This window comes from Myxocyprinus asiaticus, chromosome 17, assembly GCF_019703515.2.
Source record: "Myxocyprinus asiaticus isolate MX2 ecotype Aquarium Trade chromosome 17, UBuf_Myxa_2, whole genome shotgun sequence".
In the NCBI taxonomy this organism is placed as follows: Eukaryota; Metazoa; Chordata; class Actinopteri; order Cypriniformes; family Catostomidae; genus Myxocyprinus; species Myxocyprinus asiaticus.
The window spans coordinates 21,392,011-21,406,204 of record NC_059360.1 but is presented as its reverse complement, the minus strand read 5'-3'; the positions used below and the strand labels follow the sequence as shown (position 1 = coordinate 21,406,204).

Here is a 14,194-nt window from a genome sequence, read left to right as displayed (position 1 = left end):
AATATTGAATAACAATGACTTAATATCTCATAAAGATTTAAGAAAAAAAATGGATCGGCTGTGGCAGAAACTGGCTTCCATAGCACTTTATACTATGAGAGAATGAAGTTATAAAGAAACTCACCATTAAAATTATATATTCGTCCATTGTGAATATTTTGTATATGAAGCACTGTCAAAGCAAGAAATGTCTTATTGGTCAATGCTGCTAATTTGCACTTTAAATCCAACTTTGAACCCCACGCAAAAGTAGGGATTATTTAGGGAATAGGAAATAGAGAAATGTCTTCGCCCCTGGAAGTCCATCAGCCGAAATTCCTGATCGAATGGATCTCCATTTGTGATTACTGTATTTTGCCCACAGAATTTTGCCATGAAAAGGTCAATCTGACCAAACCTTTATTGTTGAGCCCTGTGCTGACACCTAAAATTTAATTTCAATGCATTACTAGTTCAAGATAGCTCAAAATATCATCTGTGATTCTTTTTGTCCCCTTTTTCATAAAAGAGAAATCAGTTGCTGATGCTTATATGAAATAGTACTTTTCAAAAGGTTAATGGGTTCAAATCACATGTCTCAATCATAAAATGGGCTTTTATGATCGAGACATGTGATTTGATGCTTAATTACACTTAAATAAGTAGTCCTGCTTCATCCATGCCTCATTTTATTAAAGGTGTCCATAGAGATGATGGGTCTTGCATAAGCCAGATTGAACCGGGTGACCTGTAGTGATTCTTCAGGACCGATCTGCCTGTACTCGCCCCGTGAGCTCGGTACAACAAGCCAACTGCCTTCAAATCAATATGACCATCTCCAAATCATCTTGAGTTCTTGCCCAGAACCTAGTGACAACCATCTGTTATACAGATTCTCTGAAAAACACAAGAACACACCCTCAAATCTGTTTTCTCGGCATTATAAATTGTTGGTTCGCTTCAGTCTTTCTTGATCACCGAACAGGCTTAGTTCTCCACCAGCCAAATTACACTTCCACACATGAAGTAATTTGGTGCAGAATTTTGAGGGCTTAATGATGCTGAAACTCATCACCCACATGAAGGAAAATCTGGAGTGTAGAAAGGAGTGTGAGGATGTGCAAGCAACATCAGGCCCAGTGTTGAGTGAACTTCTGCAGGGTCATGTCTAGCATGCTCAGCCTCTGCTTGTTGAGGTCTGCTGTACTAATCACATTCACAATACATTTGTCTATAATCCTGTCTTTTACATGGTGAAACTTGTATTTAGGATTGTCAGCGCAGTCTGTTAAGTAGGAGGAGTGTTTCTAAAAACATTGAGCAATTGAGAATCACCCATTTAAATGAAAGGATCTTACCACCTGTTTTCATGAGGTCACTGGTTTTGTAAGGAGACAGAAAACAGAGTCACATTCTGGAAAACATACACTACCAGTCAAATATGTCAACATTTTAGAATAATAAAAAGTGTTTAGATAAATATGAAATACATTTTAGAATAATACTGAAGGCATCATAATGAAATAACACAAATAGAAATATGGGAATTGTGTAGTGTCCCAACATTTACTGTAAATCTAATCTGAATCAAATCGAGAGCTTGTGAATCATAATCAAAACAGGAAATCTGTATATATATATATATATATATATATATATATATATATATATATATATATATATATATATATATATATATATCCAGGCCTATAAATAAATAAAAACTATCTTATATTTTAGTTGATTCAAAGTAGCCACCTATGCCTGACTACAGCCTTCACTCTCTGGGCATTTTCTCAACTTTATAATTTATCCAACTGGGATGCTTTTTAAACAGTTTTGAAGAAATGCCCATGCATGCTGGGCACTTGTTGGCTGTTCCTTCATTATCCAGTCCAACCTTTTTAAAAAATGTATTTATTTATTTTGTGTGTGTGGAGAAATTCATATGTAGGCACAATTTATTTTTGTCCATAAAACTTACTTCAAGAATTTAAGCATAAGCCTTTAGATCAAAATGTTTTTAAGAACATGAGAAATGTGTCAAGTGTGTTGGCATGATTATATTTAAAGAAAGCCTGAGCAATAAGACCAGTGTTCTGGATTTGCCTGTATAATCAAATGGAATATAAACTTGCCTGCCGTGCAAATTACATTGCCTGTGGGTTGAAAGCCTTTTGGTCACACACCAGTGATGTCATTTAATAAAGTGAACTTTGATCGCTTCATTCACAGATTTAATTATCTACTCTTCATTATTAGAATGATGTCACCTCTATCAGATAACTGGTGTGTATATTTTGTTGTGTGCCCTACTGCTTACAGGATTCAGCTAAGTGGTAATTCTTGTTAAATTGCCCTCTTTTAATAATATGATTAGAACTGTGTAGTGTTGTGCCTCAAACTTTTATAAAATGCATGTACTTTATGGTTGCCTCTGTCCTTTCAGTGGATAGTCTTGTTTCTTTTTTGCCTTCTCTTGTTTCTCCAGCATTTCACTTGCCTTCTGTGGGTTGTATGCTCAGGCATAACATTTGCTGTCATTTGTCAAACAGGCCAGTATTGATCTATTCAATCTATGCAAGGGTCTGAGGCAGTTTGTAGAGTAAAATGCAGCAAACAGATTTGACCTCCATACCAACAGGTCACCATCCAACCATATCTCAACTGATCGAGTTACTTTGTAACGCTTTAGATGTAAACTGACTTACAGTAAATTCATTGCAGCAGTTCTTCTTGTGTAACCTGAGGCTAAACACCTTGCTCAAGGGCACAATAATGACAGAACTGGGATTAAACCTTTGTGTTAACCAGTTGTTGTCAAGTCACTAGTTCTCGAGTCCGAGTCCATTCACAAATCCTCACTGCTCAAGTCCAAGTCAAAGTCCAAGTCACCAATATAGTGTCCGAGTTGAGTCCAAGTCCAGTTCCCATTAGTCTCGCGTAGCCAGACCTTTGACTAAAATGGCAAAGGTCTGGGATCTATAGCAGCTTACATTGGCCAAGATAGACAGGAAAAACCCTCTAACTGACATGCAAAGTGATCAATCACAGTCGGTTTTGTCATTACATGCCGTTTAGGGGTAGGGTTATCCAAAATATATCATACCATAATAAAAGACCAACATGGGGAAATAAATTTTATATATATATATATATATATATATATATATATATATATATATATATATATATATATATAATGGTGCAGCAGTCTCCACAAGTGATTGCACAGAAAATACATGGGAAGATAGTGGAAAATGTGTAGCGATTGCAAGTACAGCATACAAAACCTCATCACAGAGTATTTCATAACTATGTAAACAAAGTAGAATATGGGCTCTATTTTCGTAAGCGCACAAAGCGCAGTACTACACACTACGACCGTGTGCTATGTCTTATCCTATTTTCGTGAGTGCTAATTCTAAGCGCAATTTCCGTGCCAGTGCTAAGCGCAAGTGGCCGTGGGTGGAAGTGTTTGCGCAAAGTCCAAATTAAGTTCCTGCATGTGCAGTTTGGAGATTCCACCAGAAGGTGGTAATAAAGTCCAATAATGTCCAAACTCTGAAAATATAGTGGAACTTCAAATTATGTCCCTGACAATCACAGTTGTAGATGTTTTATGAAACTAAAATGTATGAGGTTGTGTTAACTTTAGGTCTAAAGCCCTCCTAAATAGCAACGCCTATGACTGCCAGACTTGATATAAGATGAATATGGAACAATTGGTGAACATGGCCTGAGGAGAAACCACATTTAGCTGAGTTTATTCTTCTGCATCCTTCCCCACAGTGTCCTCTCCACTGTCACACTTCTTTCCACTCCCCGGGGTAACCCCGGTACCAGCACTGTTTTCTTAGGAGAACAAGAGATCCTTATTCTCATAAACATATCATTACAGGGCTCCAGACTGCGACTAAAATGGTCGACCAAAAATAATTGATTGCGACAATAACATCTAGTCGCCATTGGCGACAGTCGGGTTGTGTGCTTTCATATGCGGTTTCGTCAGATATCATCTGTGAGTTATCGAATACATCTTTAGAGTGTGTACCACCAGTGTGTCTCGCGCCGCTTTTCACCCGTTCTGTTGTGATGAGCTCGCTAGTCGCTACACTACACGCAACAACAAACCCAGCACGAGAGAGTCGTGAACAAATGACCCAAAAAGAACCGAGGGTTTGAACTCAGGCGCTTAGGTTAGCAGTTTGAATCAGATTCACATCTAGGTGTGCAGACATTTCCAAATAAGAGTCCCAAGTGTATTTTGGGCTTCTTTGTAATTAAAAGTCCCAAATTGTGAACCACTTTTTATCTTCTTCTGGTAATTATTGATTGAGATTGGAGTAGCACAATGAACTGCATCTGGAATTTCTTTCAATTTGCACTCTGTGGCTGGGCCATTCGGTATCTGTAAAGAAAGACTAAGGCAATATTTAAAAAAAAAAAAAAAATTATATATATGAGATCAAGCTTTTGACACTTAGGACAACTGAGGGACTTGTACACAACTATTACACAAGTTGCAAACATTTATTGTTGCTCAAGAAGGGAACACACTACTATATGCATACTATATGTAAATATCTATAATGTAGATTCTGAAGGGCAGTACTAATATACTCTTATATTTGTATAAATTGTGAAAGGGGTGTGAACATTTGAGACAAAAGGGAATGCAAACGTATCTTCTCAACAATATATTCTGTTTATTAAACCTCAGATTAATGGGTTATCAGCTGTCTTCCTTTTCTTCGACTTTCTATCTAAATCGAGCAATTCTCAGATTTGGTGACTAAAAACAGCCATTTGGCTCCTTAATGTTTCAGTTTAGGTTTTCTTTAGTCTGGAGCCCTGTCATTAAAACCGACTGCACAGCTTCAATTCCAGTATGAACATCACCACTTTACATGATGTGCACATGCCATGCTATCTGTGCTATGCGTCGTGAACTGAAGAATAAACATTTGCACATGTGCATCCGAGTTTGTTACTATCTGTGCGTGTGTCCATGCATAAATAACCCGGTGTTCCATATGTACACTGTCAGCAGCCTTATTAGCATGTATCATGGTTAGTCTCACAATTAAATAATTCAAGTTTAAGTGTGCATGTGTATCCATGCTTTCATATACTGGCTTTGGTATCTCGCTTAGCCTAGGGCTACTGCCCAATGACGCGCCATTTTCCCTTCCTATAATGGTTATAGTGGAAACTGACGATTCCACTGGCTGCTTACACATCAATACTATCATCTACTATGCAAATTCTGCTCCTGATCTGCACTGCCTTCAGGGCTCTAGGGTATGGTGCACCTTTCTCTAGTTAGAGAGTGTTTGGATATTTATGCTCTGTTTAAAATATTGCACACATGCTCTACTCAGCATTTGGTTCATAGTCATTAAACATTAATTTGCAGGGCTTAAGACGGGGAGGTCCGGTCTCTAGATTTCCTTCCCTCCTTACAAAAAATCTAAACTAGCCGCAAACTTGCCGCAAATTTGCAGCTTGTTATTTTCACATGGAAATGAGCATGTGATTCGCCGCAAATGTTTGCCAGAAGTTTGCAGCTCTTCACCTGGTAGTGGTGAACCTCCGGCAAACCTTTGGCAACAATGGACAATTTGCCGCAAGTTTATCGCAAAGCTCATTTGCATGTGAAATTTATCTGTGGCTAATCTGTGACAAGTTTGCGGCAAATTTGCAGTGAACTCTCCGTTTTTGTAAGAAGGTTCGGACAATAACTTGCATGTAGTCAGTATAGATATGAAATGGCATAAGGAATGCAAATTTTTTGAAATAGTAGGCCTAATTGTAAATTTCCAAGTTGGCAGTAATAGTACTTTGTAAAAGAAGAAAAAAAAAAAACAACAAAGCCAAAGTAGTGGTGTTTGGGGTATCTTCTACCAAAAGATTAAAATATTTCAATGAGTTCATCAATCGAGAGCACTTTGTTATAAATATTAAAAGATTAAATCAACTGTCCATTCTGAAGTTGACTGACAACAGTCCAGTATTTGTGTTTGAATATTTTTAGAGAATCAAGGGGCATAGGAGGCCTTGTGACTATTAAATAAATATATTGTTTGGGGGTTCAGGGGTATCCTCTGAGAGAACATTTTGAAAATGTAAAAGTCTGAATGGACCATTTTTACAACAAACAATGTACAGCACAATAGTGAAGCTTAAAAATACTGTTAGCTAAAGTAGGCCTATAAATGGTCAGACTATCAAATCATGGAAACATTCTCATGAGAACTCCACTATTCTACTAGTGAAATCAAATTTTTGGTTGTTTTTCCTTGCCATTTATGCGAGAGATGATCTTTGATTGATTTTCACAAAAATAATCTGTTTGTGAAAGGCTCGAAACATGCTGATTAATAAAGCTAATTTTAAATACAATTAAAAAAAAAACGTTATAGTTTAAAAGGCGCTCTGGAAGCACATTGTCCTGTCACAAACCTGGTTTAGCTGAACGGTTGGATTAATTTCAGACACATGAAGTTGAATTCACTTCGCTTCATTCTCGTTTTCTGCAGTGTGTTTTACGAGAGATGCCAGTATCCATCGATATTGCTGCTCATTGTATTTCTCCACTATGGTCTACTATCGTTAAAATAACTGCGTCTGCAACTCAAACGGGTATAAATGAAGCGTGTTCTGTAAAAGAAAAAAAAGTATTTGAGGATACAGCACTGTAAGATCAGTGCAATCTGCGCCCGAGCGCTTGTGCTGTACACAGCTCTGTTGTTTTGTCGTGCTGATCACTTCAAGTATAGAAATGGTGAGATGGGGCAGCAAATGTCAAGATGTCTCGTGGTCTGGATGGAAGCAAGCCGAGGTCCGGACCTTGACCGCAGTCCGCTAATTGGTGACCACTGGCTTAAGATTTCCCTCCTTTAAACATATGCATAGACAAACATTAATGTTTGCATTTACTTTTAATTGTGTCTCTAGGAAGGATAGAGAAAGACAGTGGCATTTGGAGAACTGAGACTTGATTCCAAACGAAGTTGAGTATTTCAGTCTACCCTGAACTTTTCTTTCTCTTTCCACTTCCTCTTTCTTTGGATGACCAGTATGTTTGTGAAAGACCTCAGACACACAGAAAAATCAGCAGTCTTGGATCGCTTAGTGTGACTTGCTCATTGACCAATTAATTGCCTTCGCAACAAATCTAGACTCTGATGGAGTTCTGGCAGTGTCAGAGTTTTGGGCCATATTCCAGCAATGTCACTGCTTCTTTGCTGCTCATCTAATGGAGAACAAATAGGATTGCAACAACTGATGCTGCATGTGTGTGAAAGAGAGAATGACAGAAGCAGATAGAGGAAAGATGCTCAGTTAAAAATGTTGATTGATATTACCTTGCCCGGATGATAATGGGCTATCATGCTGTTACCTTTACGTTTATAATCATAATATCAAAATTACACAAAGTTCGCTCTTAACGAATGGACAGTCCATGACATCCTTATTTGCTCACCATGCTGAAGAAAGAAAATCTAAGCCTAAGCTTTGTTAACTGGTCTTAGCTGGTTTCCCAGGCTGGTCTGTTTGTCTTTTTTAGAGGGATTTTGGACACTTTTAAGGTGGTCAGGCTGGGAGACCAGCTGGATGCCCAGCTAAAGCTACTGAGCACCAGATTGGCCAGGTTGGGAGACCAACTAGACCAGACCAGCTATGTTTTAATAGTAGGGTGGGCATACTAGAACGTTCCATTCCTCAGAGATGACTTTGAGTAATTCTGATAGTACAATTATAATGTAAAGGTAACATCATCTTATGGGCAAGGTAATATCACAATTTTAACTAAGCATCTTTCCCCATGTTTCCCAGTTTTTTTTTTTTTTTTTGTTTGTTTTTATGCAGGGCAGCCACAATTGACTCCAGACACTCCAGGGCAAATTCACTAAACAGTTGCAGCACTTTTGAGTGTGGTATTTTAGCACAATAATCTGCGTCTTGAATATTTAAATTAAGTCATTTAGGCTTATTGTAGGTTGTGCTTGATTCACAAAACTTTGGCTTTAAATTTAATATTTAAATTTAGATTTTACAGTCTGACATAAAAAAAACAAATTTAAAAAAAATGTTGATGGCACACAAGTCTGCCATGGGCTTTACCCAAGATTTCTGTGCATTTGTATTTTACAATCTGCCTAGCACCTATCTAAAAGGACAGCAAAGATCACACAGTGTACAGTTTCACATTTCTGCACTTTTCAAAGAAAGCATATGTTTTGGAAAGGGTGTGAGTGTATTTTGTAAGGTGCTGGTGCAGCAGCATTATGCAGAGGCCTGCCAAAACCTCCCTCTGCTTTTGACCCCTCTGGGAGATGCAGCTATCTAGAAATGCCCATCTGTGCCTCTGCCTCCTCCAGCAAGATCTACACACTTATACCTGGCACAGCTCTACACACATTTACAGTGTAAACACAATGCAAGAGTGTTTGCAGTTTGCCCCCATCCCCGTGTACTTATAGAGATGGTAATACTGACTTTGCAAAAATCGGACTGGCATGATTTCAGTTGGACTTAATCGTTTACATGACATTCTAAAATGAAGAATTATTGTTTGAAATCAAACTTTTAAAGTGCATGTAAGTGTGTGTTCACACTTGGCATGTTTGGTTCGATTTAAACGAACTCTGGTGCGATTGCTCTGTTAGTGCGGTTCATTTGAACAAGTGTGAATGCTGCCATCCGAACCTTGGTGCACACCAAACAAGCGGACCGGAACCCCCTGAATAGTGGGTCTCGGTCCACTTCCAAACAATCTCTGGTGCTGTTCGACTGATATATGAACACAGCATGGACCAAAGACATCTAAATGGACCAATAACAGGATGTGATGTCACAAGATGCGACCCTAAAAATCACGTGATTTGATAACATAGAAAGAGCGGTAAGAGCGGTGTACGCAAAACAAAATGAGCAGAGGGCAAACATGGAGAAATTAGGAGGTAAAGTTCCTTATTAACATTTGGTCCGACGAGCATATTTCCAGTATACTGGAAAAAATGCACAAAAATGCGTAATTGTTCAAAATGTTCAGTGATAAGTTAAGGGAAAGTGGGTCCAACGAGCACATTTAGCCCAGCAGCCAGCATTGTTTTGCATGTTCGGCAAGTTCCGTCGCAAAATACACGTCATAAAAGCTGTCCAATCAGGTTGTGAACTTATCCTTATGTCTTTTGTTTTGTATCTTTAGGTTTGGTGTTAAAAATGCCAGTGTGAACGCTAAGAGAACCAGGACTAAATGTATCATTTTCTTTTTTGGTCCGGATCAAGAACCAAGAGAACCGAACTACAAGTGTGAACACACCCTAAAAGTACTGACTGAGTCTGAAAATTGGTTCAGATGATCTGACTTTTATAGAGAGTAGACAGATTTTTTTTTCTTTTATGAAGGGTGAGAAAAAAAAGACTAATAAGAAACTGGCTTTGGGGTAGGGTTGCAAATGTTACCAAAAAATCTTTAACATTAATTAATGAAAATTGATAAACCATTATCAATAGTAATAAAAAACTGTAAGTGGTGAACAGCTTGAAACTCAAAAAGTACAAGATGCATATTTTTCTACAATCAAAGCTTTATTTATACAAAGTTTAATTTTTAACTGAGCAACACTTCTAATTAAAACCGCAACATTGCATCAGAGAAAAATTCCTTAATGTAGAAGAAAATGTGAAAATATAAAACCGAAGTATGTGCATGTAGCCTATTGTTTAAATATAATTTAAATAAATACACTTAAGAACTGCTAGTATTGGTATTTTCCTCTTAATATATTTTTTCAGTTCAGTGTATTTTTAATACATTCAGGCTGTATGAATTTAGTATGAATTTGTGAATTGTTTAATTTCACAATAAAGCACATTAAATTTAACTTTTAATGTGCTACTGTTAATAATAACTTGCATTGAAGATACAGATTCGAGTTCATTAAAACTTCTCAGAACGTGGGATATTTAAGACCTTACTTTTTTAATCAGACCTTACTTAATCAAATAATAACACACTGTGTGAATACAGTTAATAGCATACATGTGCACTGGTGACTGAGATTTCAAGTGAATATACTGCATGCTCTTCGGCGAGAACTGACTTGATTGTCGGTGTGCAATGCAGTTCGCCCTTTTGCGGCGGATAACTGTATAGACAGTCTTTTCTACATCTGCTGGCATGAATACTGAACACATTTGTGCTGAAATTGACAATCGCTAAATGTTATCGATCAAATTATTCAAGATGAATAATCGATCACCTATTATGCATTAACATTCCTACTTTGGGGTCATGTGTTCAGAACCAGCATTCAAGAAGGATGTTGAATGGCAACCATAATGGCAACAAGCAAGTTTCGAGAAAACAAATGATAGAAAAAAAAAACAATTGCTGAAAAAATAGGATTGCAATTGATTTTATAATGCACTTAAAGGTATAGTACACCCAAAAATGATATTTCTCTCAATATTTACTAACCCTTATGCTGTCTCAAACTTGTATGACTTTCTTTCTTCAGCAGAACACAAATGAAGACATTTTAATTGATGTCATGATTTATAGTGAAAAAATCGTTACATTTTGGTCTTTCCTTCGCTTTAGAAGACATGGGTTAAACCACTTCAATCATATGGATTACCTTTATGCTGCCTTCATGTCCTTTTTGGACATTGGAAATGTTGGACCACATTAGGGGTTGCACAACCACTGATTTTTAATAGTCGACTAGTCATGTCCGTTAAGTTGAATTCGACTAATTGAGACACCACGGAACAACATGAAAAAGTGCACTTTGCTTTCTTGCAGGTGTGCAAAAATTTTTTAGATAATGACAAAAACTTGGACTTGGAATGAATGTTAGTTTTGTTTTTTTTTGCAGAAAATAATTTCCGATTCATGCTGTTTTGTTACATTTGGTATGGTGTGAACAGGCCTTTAAGGTCTGACCAGACTTGCTACTTTTCCTGTGCAGAGAATTTGTTGTCCCAAACTATAAGAGCAGATGGTATCCCAGTAGCTGTCTAGGATGCCAGTGACCAAACCTCTCATAAATCATTCTGATTGGACTTCATGGAGACAGGACCCACACATCTCCCCTTCCTCACAGTCAGAATTCCAATGTCTACCACTGAAATATTAAGCACTGGCATCTCGTAGGTGCGCTAGCTCTGGAAGAGAGCATTTAATAAAACTAGCCTTGCCATGTCTCGCCTCTAATACTCCAAGCACAGAATTTGTGATCAACTCTCCCCTTTCCCATACTGAGAATTTCGTGCTATTAAATATGAATTCCTTTACTTTCCCTCTGTGGAGAAAGGTTTTTATTTTGGATTCCAATTGTATCTAAATTATGCATATTCCTATCTTCACTAAGAGTTGCAATGTTGAAGTCACTTGTGCAGTTATGTAAGTGATAATGTACAGTCAGCCAATCATTACCTGACATGGTGATTAGGATGCACAACTCAACGATACCTGTACATTATCCCACTTAATCTATGGCTACTTACCAAATAAATAAATACATAAATAAATAAATAAATAAATGGACATTAAATATTGATTTGAGTTGAAATTATTTTATTGTATGAGAAGAAAGAGACCGCAGAGTGATATGGCATGAAACTGCCGCAGTGTAGGAGATTGCTTGCCAGGGTCACCAGTCAATTATATAGTTTAGCAGCCATTGTACACATTTTTTTTTACCTCTAAGTACCGCAATTGACTAGTCATCACAATCAAGTATTTCAGAGAGCCACATAACAGTCCAATACAACAGTGAAGTAATCTGTGGCTGTTATTTGTACCCAACATATCACAGTTTGGATGTTTTTTGTTCTACACGCACCTTTTGAAAATGCATATCTCTTCAGTACAAGTAAAATTTCAGCAAGGTCAAGTTGTGCCTTTTGAGGCTGACTATATGTGTATGTGTGTGCACGTGTACATCATTCTTTTGGACTTGAGCCTTGCTTAATGAGTTTCTATTACTGCTGATGCTGCTATCCATCCTGAGCTGTTGCCACGGTACCAGGGGAGAGTGGGTGTTGCTGTTTAGAGCCATCAGTTTGCGAGGTTGTGATAGAAACAACGGATGATTCAGGATCTCAGAACTGCATCTCTCACACACACTTCCCTTGAAAAGTTTTACTGTTGTCATTTACCTGCACACTCCTTCCAGTCCTTTCCATCAATACCCTTGAGGAGAAGACAAATTACCCGTGTCTAAGAGCTGACTGTGAAAAAGGGGAGAATATTTACTTTGTGTCGGTAATGTGAATATTTTTTCTTGTGTTACAGGAGGAAGGAATTGCTCTTATGCGTACCAGCTAAACCATTTCAGACGCCCAGTGCGGTAAGCAGTCTTTGTTGTATGTGTGGGTATGCATATGTACCTTGGTTGCTTGTTTTACTGTGGTAAACAATTGTTTACATTATAATTGTTTACATATTCAATACAAAAGCACACTTGCCTGTGAGATACTGCTTAAATATAATGTAATTATTATTGATATATTATTAGTAGTATTACTACTACATTAAATATTATATTTTACTATATAGTTGTGATATATTTCTGTCGCAATTTCTTCAATTTCATGCATCTAGTTACTAGTTAAATTTTGGCTGAAGCCCTTTCAGTTTCTGATTGTTTTTGGCGGTAGCTTCCTAGCTCCGGATAAGTAGTTAATGTGCTTACTAAACTGTAAAAGGCTGTGACTTAATTATATAAATCAGGGCTGCCCCATAATAGTCTACCAAATTTTAGTCGATGAGAAGAGTGTTGTTTGACCAAGTTTTAATTGGTCGGTAGGTCGCAGAAAAAATAAAAAAAATAAAAACTCCACAGGAAACCAACAAACACAGGTATTACCGCTGGTTGTACGCTAGGTGGTTCTATGGGGTAATTTTCGCTAAGCAGGGTTAGGGTTAAGCCTACACAATAGAGCAAGACACCTTGATTTCAAACTTTGAACTTTATTTTTTATTTATTTTAACTAAAAATTCAAATGAAACTGGAAAAAAATTAAGTGCAATTAAAATGTGTGTTGTTAACTTTTTGAAAGATGGCTTTACAACATCTCTCTGGCAAAGAACCTACTTCATCTGTGCATTCTCTACCGGTCAGGTATTTCATTGTCTGGGAAAATACATCCTGTGTGTGAATAAATTTGTTTTGTTTCCTCCTTCACGATATATATATCTCACAATATCAAATTACATCGGCAACTCCCGGGCTGAGGGATCGGTGAATATTCTTGATTTAGTGATTTTGCATTGAAAATTAAATTAATTTATTTAAAAAACGAAAAAACAAATTGCACTCCAAACTAAATGAAAAAGCAATTAAAATAATGAAGTGAATTTTTTTTTTAATATATATATAAGTAACCACCTTTCCATTTACCATTAGGGAAGTATCTGTCTAAACATGCAGGAGGAAAATTACTTAAATGAAGATGTAAAAACAATTATAAATGTAAAAATAATAATTATAATGATGATAATAATCACTGACATATAAATCATGGTTCGAGGTGAACGTGTTTTTGTATTATTTTATGTTTTAATCACAGATGTATAGGCTGCAGAGAATTAGTCACAATGAACTGCTCTGTTTAAATAAAGCGAACTGAACTCAAAGCACCTCCTGAGCTGAGATGTCTGAGGTCATTTACAGCACTCATAGACGATACTGTTCTTGCAAAAAACAATTCAGAAGACAGAAATGAAGAAAGAGTGAGAACCTTTTACATGCGCGAGTTCCACGAGACTGCACGCCTCCGTACAAACAGCGTGTCATACATGCGCATAGACGGCTTTTCTGTCATCTGTTCTTAATAATATAATAAAGTGTGTTTCTTCAAGCACATGTCTGTGTGTCTATGGGCAAATTATTTGTAATTTTAATTTGATAATAATAATAGCCTAATAATATTCATAATAATAATTTAATACATTAATGGGAAAACGAGCCAAATATCGTCTTGACATCGTCAAAGACATCAGCTATTGGCAATCACTCTGACCATCGTCGATCCCCGAGATCATCATCTGTCGGCACAAGCCTAATGTGCATTTCTCTCTATAAATTAACAAAATGTTCAGACAGTCTCCTTGCTGGTTTTTTCCGACACATTCAAAATCATTGATTCGTCGCTGTGGCTCGCTTCATGCATGCACTTGTAAAATTTATATTTT

At 37.1% G+C, this 14,194-nt stretch overlaps 1 protein-coding gene across 2 annotated transcripts in view; it reads left to right on the top strand.

The window, feature by feature from the left end:
• The window catches only part of LOC127455140 (alpha-(1,6)-fucosyltransferase-like), a 185,795-nt gene that overhangs the window by 40,267 nt on the left and 131,334 nt on the right, over nucleotides 1-14,194 (top strand). For both annotated transcript variants that reach the window (XM_051722753.1, XM_051722756.1), the window contains exon 2: nucleotides 12,293-12,347. The gene's annotated coding sequence lies outside the window, so the exon portion shown is untranslated. The remainder of the gene's footprint in view (nucleotides 1-12,292; nucleotides 12,348-14,194) is intronic.